This window comes from Austrofundulus limnaeus, unplaced genomic scaffold, assembly GCF_001266775.1.
Source record: "Austrofundulus limnaeus strain Quisiro unplaced genomic scaffold, Austrofundulus_limnaeus-1.0 Scaffold63, whole genome shotgun sequence".
NCBI lineage: Eukaryota > Metazoa > Chordata > Actinopteri > Cyprinodontiformes > Rivulidae > Austrofundulus > Austrofundulus limnaeus.
Window position 1 is genome coordinate 922,364 of NW_013952465.1, and position 8,840 is coordinate 931,203.

Genomic DNA, 8,840 nt, shown 5'->3' on the forward strand with positions numbered 1-8,840 from the left:
CCCTTTGATCAAAGCAATGTGCATGAGTGTGTTATAAAGAGTGTGTGTATGTGCGCGTGTGTGTGTGTGTGAGAGAGACCGAAGCTCAGATGCACTATTTAATTTATATGAAAATATTGAGACAATCAGTCGGAGCGTGGACTTAAATGTCTTTTATGTGTTTTYAAAGTTTTATTCCTGCTGTAACCTTGCTGTGATTCTTACGCAATTTTGCAGAAGGCCCAACAAGCAGGCTGTGAATTTGATCTCTACAGTGTTAAAGGATGAAATATTAGTTTTGAATAAAAAACAATGTTGGACAGAGCAGAAGGGTCGGTGAAAGCAGCAGGTTTGAAATGTAAACAAACGATAATAATAAAAAAATACAGTTTAACCTGTGTTCACCTAATGGTTTCATCATTTCAATGCTGCTGATATTTATTTACATTTGACGCAAATTATCTACTAGAGAAAGTTCAGTCTTTAGGGTCAAATTTATAGAAAAATATGTGTTTGATAAGGAAAATGATCAAAATAGACATATAATAAACACACAATAAACAAGAAAACCCAACATTTTTGTTGAAATTTGTTTCAGAAAAAAAGGAGAAATTAATTATTTGGCAGAAGATTTCAGGCATTCAAAATTCAGCACAAACTGACAAATAAAAGGATTTTTTTTCTCTTATTTGTGAAACAAGCTTATTTCTCTTTTTTTTCTTTTACAAGCATCTTTCTGCTATTTAAAATGGCATGCAAGTAAAACTGCATTAGTTTTTTTGGTCAACGGTGAATAATTCTCTCTGAAATGTTTCAATTAGTGGCATTTCTGCACTCGCTTTTGTGAATGAGTTAAAACATCTCTGTGACATCTTGCTGCAATTAAATAGCTTTAAATTGTCTGTTAGACCCCTAATTATMAGCTGTGATTGATCAAATTACCCAATTGGTTCAACATGCTTATTATTGTCATGGTTTGCATAAGTATTGATTTAGTGCTCAATTTAATCAGTTTAATAAATCTTCAACAATTTGACTCATACGTGTAAAAATATACAAACAAGGGATTCATTTGAAAAAGACTAAAAAATAATCATTATTGCATTAAATGAGAAATTAAGGCAATCAATAATTTCCATTTTTATTCACGAGAGATGCTAAATAACAAGTTACTATGTTACTAAAGTTGGTGTCTCCCTGCAGCTCAGGGGCCCCAAAGTGTTCATTAGATTTTAATTAACACAACAAGAGACATATGGGGCTGAATATTTGTCAACTGCTGCCCTGAGGCCAAGCTTTGACTCCACTTCAKCTAATAGACTGAAGCTGCACTCATCCATCTGCCTATCAGAAAAAAAAATAGTAGTAGTAGTTAAGTAATAAAGCAAAATAACAGCCAATCGAATCAGTCTTTTTAAAAAAATTTATATTTGCTCTAAATTGAAGCTTTTAGAGGAAACACAACAATTAACTATAATCTATAGTGGCTTTATTCTGTCAGCTACTTCATTTTTATTTTCCAAAATACAAATAAGCTACGTTGAAGTTCACAGCCTAGCTTGTTTAGGCCATGACATAGAATGGAGACTGAACACAAAACATGTACAACAGGTTGCCTTCAGGCCCAGGCCTCCCTTGAAAAAGAGATCTGAGATCTCTGAGATATCAATGGGACTTGCCTGGTTAAATAATGGTGATTAACACACTGGTTGAAGTTTCAGGGTTTTCTCAACAACCAGGATCCACAGGTGCTGTCAGTCAACAAGCTGAGCAGGACAGAACCAATAGAAACAGAGAAACAGGAACAAACATACCATAATACCACTAACTGTTTTCCTGGCAAAATGTTAATCTAATAAAACAATATTTTGTTTCTCAATAACATTAAAGACTCAAAGACTTTTGTGTTCTGATTTTCTGTACATGTGAGAAAGGCAGCATTGTTTTAAATCCACTGACAGTTGCTACAGTGTAAAACATTTTGTTTATAATAAAATGGACAAAAAGAGAGAAGTGAATGAAAACAGTAGAGCCACAGTTTGCCCACCATGGTTTGAAGTTACAGATCTGAAACACAAATTGTCCAAATAACTGAGTTCACCTATGAAAATATATTTTTCTGAAAACAATCTGGTTGAATTCAAACTGTTCAAACTTATTACAGTAACACAAGGTAGAAAGTAGTAATACAGTAAATTCTACAGATCAAATTTCAGTCTAATACCTGCAAAACTGATCCATTTGTGTAAGTGACCATCTTGAACTGGATTGAATCCAGAAGTCATTCAGTTGTAGACATGCAGTACATGAGAGCTTCATTAGTTAATTCAATGGTCCGTCTGTCCATCCATCCGTTTTCTTCCTCTTATCCAGGTTTGGGTCGCGGGGGCAGCAGTCTGAGCAGAGAGACCCAGACTTCCCTCTCCCCTGCCTCTTGGGCCAGCTCATCCAGGGGAATCCCAAGGCATTCCCGGGCCAGCCAAGAAACATAGTCCCTCCAGCGTATCCTGGGTCTTCCTCTGGGTCTCCTCCCAGTGGGACGTGCCCGGAACACCTCACCAGGGAGGCGTCCAGGAAGCATCCTAACCAGATGCCTGAGTCACCTCAACTGGCTCCTCTCGACGTGGAGGAGCAGCTGCTCTAAGTCCTTCCAGGATGACTGAGCTTCTCACCCTCTAAGGGAGAGCCCAAACACCCTGCAAAGGAAACTCATTTCGGCCGCTTGTATCCGCAATCTTGTTCTTTTGGTCACTACCCAAAGCTCGTGACCATAGACGAGATGAGGGTAGGAACGTAGTTCAACTGGTAAACTAAGAGCTTTGCCTCCTGGCTCAGCTCCYGCTTAATCACGACAGACAGGTACAGCACCTGCATAACTGCAGACAGCACCAATCTGCCTGTCGAGGTCCCGCTCCTTTCTTCCCTCATTCGTAAACAAGACCCCGAGATAAACTCCTCCACTTGGGGCAGGACCTCCTCCTCGACCCGGGGATTGGCACGCTACCGGTTTCTGGCTCGAGATCATGGTCTCGGATTTGGAGGCACTGATCCTCATCCCCACCGCTTCGCACTCGGCTGTAAACAGCTGGAGATCACGATCTGTTGAAGCCAATAGGACCCCATTATCCGCAAAAAGCAGAGATGTAATCCTAAAGTCACCAAAAAGGATCCYCTCAACACCTTGGCTGCGCCTAGAAACTCTGTCCATAAAAGTTATGAACAGAATCGGTGACAAAGGGCACCCTTGGCGTAGTCCAACTCTCACTGGAAATGAGTCTGACTTACTACCGGCAATGCGGACCAAGCTCTGGCACCGGTCGTACAGGGACCTAACAGCCCATATCAACGGGCCTCGTACCCCATACTCCTGGAGTACCCCCCACAGGAGTCTTCAAGGGACACAAAACACTTGTAGACTGGTTGGGTGAACTCCTATGCACCCTCCAGGACCCTGCTGAGGGTGTAGAGCTGGTCCGCTGTTCCACGACCAGGACGAAAACCACACTGCTCTGCGTGAATCCAAGATTTGACTATCCGACGGACCCTCCTCTCCAGGACCCCTGAATAGACCTTACCAGGGAGGCTCAGAAGTGTGATCCCCCTATAGTTGGAACACACTCTGCAATCCCCCATTTTAAATAGGGGGACCACCGCCCCGGTCTGCCAATCCAGGGGAACTGTCCCCGATGTCCACACAATATTGTAGAGTCGTGCCAACCAACGCAACCCCACAACATCCAGAGCCTTAAGGAACTCCAGACGAATCTCATCCACCCCCGGCATCTTGCCACCAAGGAGCTTTTTAACCACCTCGGTGACCTCGGCATCAGAGATTGGAGAGTCCGACCCAGGGTCCTCAGGCTCTGCTTCTTCATGGGAAGACATGTCGGTAGGATTGAGGAGGTCTTTGAAGTAATCTTCCCACCAACCCACAACGTCCCGAGTTGAGGTCAGCAGTGCACCACCATAAACAGTGTTGGTGGCAAACTGCCCCCCCCCCCCCCCCAGATGTCGGAGCAACAGATTGCGGCTCGAGTTTTTGCCTCAGCAACCACCCGAGCTGCAATCTGCTTGGACTGCCGATACCTATCGTCTGCTTCTAGAGTCCCACAGGCCAAAAAGACCAGATAGGACTCCTTCTTCAGCCTGACAGCATCCCTCACCGCTGATGTCCACCAGCGGGTTCGAGAGTTGCTGCCACGACAGGCACCGAAAACCTTACGGCCACAGCTCAGGTAAGCCACCTCGTCAATGAAGGTATGGAACATGGCCCCCTCAGACTCAATGTCCCCCACCTCCCCCGGAACATGTTCGAAGTTCCCCCAGAGGTGTGAGTCGAAGCTCCACCTGATGGGATACTCTGACAGATGTTCCCAGCAGACCCCCACTATACGTTTGGGTCTGCCAGGTCTGACCGGCATCCTCCCCCACCATCAGAGCCAACTCACCACCAGGTAGTGGTCAGTTGATCGCTCCACCCCTCTCTTCACCAGAGTGTCCAAAACATGCGGCCGCAGGTCAGATGAAATGACAACAAAGTCGATTATTGAACTGCGGCCTAGGGTGTCCTGGTGCCAAGAGCACATATGGACCCCCTCATGCTTGAACAGTGGTGTTCGTAATGGACAATCCATGACAAGCACTGAAGTCCAATAAGAAAACTGCTCGAGTTCAGATCGGGGGGTGGGGTTCCTCCCAACCACGCCTCTCCAGGTTTCWCTGTCATTACCCATGTGAGCATTGAAGTCCCCCAGCAGAACGGGGGCATCCCCATTAGGAGCGCTCTCCAGCACCCCCTCCAAGGACTCCAAAATAGAATAGAATAGAATAGAATAGAATAGAAATTGCTTTTATTGTCCTGCAGCGGGGAGATGCAGGTGTCACAGCAGCATCAGTACAAAGGTTCAAACACTAGTTACTTTACAAACTATAGATAGTACACACAAAACAAACTTAACACTTACTAGCCATGATACAACTACTAATAATAAAAATAAAAAGGGTGGGTAATCTGAACTGTTGTTAGGCACATAGGCACAAACAATAGTCAGGACCCGTCCCCCCCACCCGTAAGCGGGGGGAGGCTACCCTCCCATTCACCGGGGTGAACCCCAACGTACAGGCACCAAGATGGGGGGCAATAAGTATGCCCACTCCTGCTCAGCGCCTCTCAGCATGGGCAACTCCAGAGTGGAAGAGTGTCCAACCCATCTCGAGGAGACTGGTTCCAGAGCCAGAGTGGTGCGTTGAGATGAGTCAGATTATGTCTAGTCGGAACCTCTCAACCTCACACATCAGCTCAGGCTCCTTCCCCACCAGAGAGGTGTCATTCCACCTCCCTAGAGCCAGCTTCTGTAGCTGAGGATCAGACCGCCAAGGTCCTCGCCCTTGACCACTGCCCAGCAGACAATGCACCCGACCCCTACGGCCCCTCCCACAGGTGATGAGCCTATGGGAACGGGGACCTACATCTCCTCCTCGGACTGTGCCCGGCCACACTCCATGAGTGAAAGCCCGGCCACCAGGCGCTCGCCAACATGCCCCACCTCCTGGTCTGGCTCCAGAGTGGGGCCCCGGTGACCCCCGTCCATGGGGAGGGAACACTGAATCCATTTATTGTGTTCATCATAGGGGTCTTTGGGCTGACACTTTATCTGTAAAAGTGACAGAGTTGTTTGTGTTTGCCAAAGTTGATTAGCTGTGGCGGCCATATTGAAATGGGTTGACTCCAAAAGATAAGCTGTTGTCAAAACTTACTGTGAGTTTCATCAAAATCCATTGATGTGTGAGATATTTTGCTAACAGGCAAACAAAAAAAACCTCACATAATGAGTAAAAAGGTTTATTGTTTATCTTTTGCTGGAGGGTGATAATTAACCCACACAGCTGTGAAACACTGAATGCTGTTGTTCACAAATGATGCAAACATGAAACAACAGGCTGTTACCTAACAAACTGCTTCATTTTATGAGTGGATGTTCTCTGTTGAAACTCTTCAGAAAAGGTTGGTGCATTCATGATCAGGAAATAATTAATTATCTGCATGTTTCAATTAAGTACAGTACAATGTTGTATTCATTCTTTACCCACAATGCATTGAGAAATACAAGAAAACATGGTAAGATAAGATATACAGTACAATAAGATGTTTCTGTATATTTTTTCTGTGGAAACTAGAGTGAGTTGTTACCATCCATCCATCCATCCATCCATCCATCCATCCATCCATCCATCCATCCATCCATCCATCCATCCATCCATCCATCCATCATCTTTTACCTCCTTTTTCCTTTCGGGGTCAGGGAGGTCACTGGTATAAACATCCAGTAGTTGTTTAAATCACTTGATGATTCTTTTTTATCACTAATTTAAATTTTTAGTTAATTTCTAACAGTCATAATAAACATGTTTTGTTGTATTAAAGCAATTATTACAGTTATTACAGCTACTAAACCCTGGATATTAAATCTAACTTTGCTATTTTTTGCAAAGACAAAAAAATAATAATGTAAACACAAGCACAAAAAGTCTAGACACATAAATGATTTCAAACAGATGATGGTATTATTATAGACAAACAACATTCTTTAAGAAGAAAAGAACAGTAACAGTACTGGGCCACCCCTCCTCCACATATGAATACACTAACGGCCGTCTGAGACACCAACATGACTCCTCAGCAGCAGGTGTGTGACARACACTGTATACACACTTGAATGCCAGAACAGACTTTTTTTTTTTCAAAATAAAGAACATTCGAGTTAAACGGCCAATTGGTGAAAATACAACTGAAGACCATTGTTATGCACAAGGATGTGTCCTACATTCCCAGGCAGGCTAAGTCTAACACATACAAGCACAGCGGCACATACATAATTCATCTGCAGCCGTCATAGAATCTCATTTAAACGAGTGAAACAATCACGTTTCTGTGCTCTCATCAGACGGGCCGTTAAAGCACTCCTGACCTCGCTAACCACGTTAAACCGTAGAGTGATTCTGAGTCTTGGATTAGACAATCTGATGAGATTAGAATAAATTCTATCATGCCGGATGATGCTGTGTGATGGTTTAAAGCGACTTAAAGCAAAGCAAATATGCTGGTAATTGCAGCAAAAAGCTGAACATGTGCTTTGAAAGTGGATGGAGTTTGAACATTTTCTATTTGCACTCGAGCTTTTGAGCATAAAAAAATATTGCTTTTTTGTTTAAAGGCACAAATTTGTTTAAACATCAATTTTCATTGATAAAAAAATAAAAATCAGTTCTGGTATAGACCTCATACTCAATTAAACATGTCATTAAATAAGCAGTAAACGGTTCATTCTTCTCTTTGTGCTGCAGGATTTGTTTCACTTTATGAAATTCAAAGTACATATTTTATTACTGTATGAAGTTGTTTTATTGCCCACTCGTAGCTTAATATTTTGGTTCATGAAACCAGTGTGAAAGATGAATTATTCGGTAATAATGAGATAAAATAGAGTTCTGCCTCAGTGGTAAAGATTAACACAAGGTCCACTGCAGGAGGGACTTATAAAAAGTCAGAAAAAAAAGTTTTGAAAATGTATTGATCAAGTTGGGGGTCCAATAGATGGTTTAGATTTTTATGCTCCTGTATGTAACTAAAAGTGATTGCTGCAGAGTGGTTTCATTATTGTACCAGAAACATGACAAAAAAATTAATTAAAAAATTAAAAAGCTCTCAAACAAAAAACTGTATTTTAAAGATTTAGTTTTTCATAACTGAAACCAATAAACCTGACAAATTAAACCAAAGTCAGTTGGACTTCTTTTTTTTTGCTTCTCAGATGGGAAAATCTTGATAAAGTTGCTTTCAATTTTCAGATTATCCTGGAGGACTAAAAWTCTACACCAACAATCTAATTAGGGGTGGGAAAAATTTATTCCACAATTCAGTAGATTCAATATTTATTTTTTATTCAAAACTGATAACGTGAGCCCATTTGTCATGTTTCCAATGTGCTTCATCTTCATTTTGCAAACCTTGCACTATGTGAAGTTCATGTCAAACTTGAACTCATTTGATTAAACGAGCCCAAATCTTTGCCTTCAACAAAGACATGGCCTGGTGAATCTCTATTTTCTCTATTTTTGCAGTTTCCTCTTTGTTTTGGTAACTGTGCATGCATGAAATGGCTGTGTGGTGACGTCAATATTTTTTAAAATCAGTTCTGAATCAATGAGAATCACGAGTCTGATGTGAATCGATTTTTTTCTAATTCTGAAAAGTCAACAGAAAAGTCAACAGAAAATCCTTTAAAATTGAAATCAATAGGTGAAATAGTTGATTTTTTTTTCATTTCTAAAGATCTTTATGATTTCTAAACAATTTTCTATACGTTTTATGGAAGAAGCTGCTTTTGACWTTTAAGGTATTTTAATCTTGTGAATTATGAGAACGTATATGACACTTTTTATTTTTTTCCTGACATAAACACCCAACTCCTACCAGATCATTTATTTTGCTTTTTAATTTTCATTTTCAGTTTAACTTTTCAGCTGAAAAAGCTCCAAGCAGATGTATGGGAAGAAACGTGTTCCATCAGACACCAAATTTATATTGTTCAGCATAAATCTGTATTTGCATAATTTGATATTAAATGCATTGCTTTGAAACTGAATTTCATGGTTTGAATYTGAATTAATTTTCTTTGAAACATTTTGTTGTATTGAAAATTCAGCTGGACTTTCACTTTCAGTTCTACAATTCAGTTTCAGTCACACATCCTGGTCCTTGAGAAAACCACAGAGCAACATGGAAACTTGCCACACAGCAGACATTCTTTTTTTAAATTACAGATTTTGGTAATGAATCCAGGATCCTTCAATGAACACAA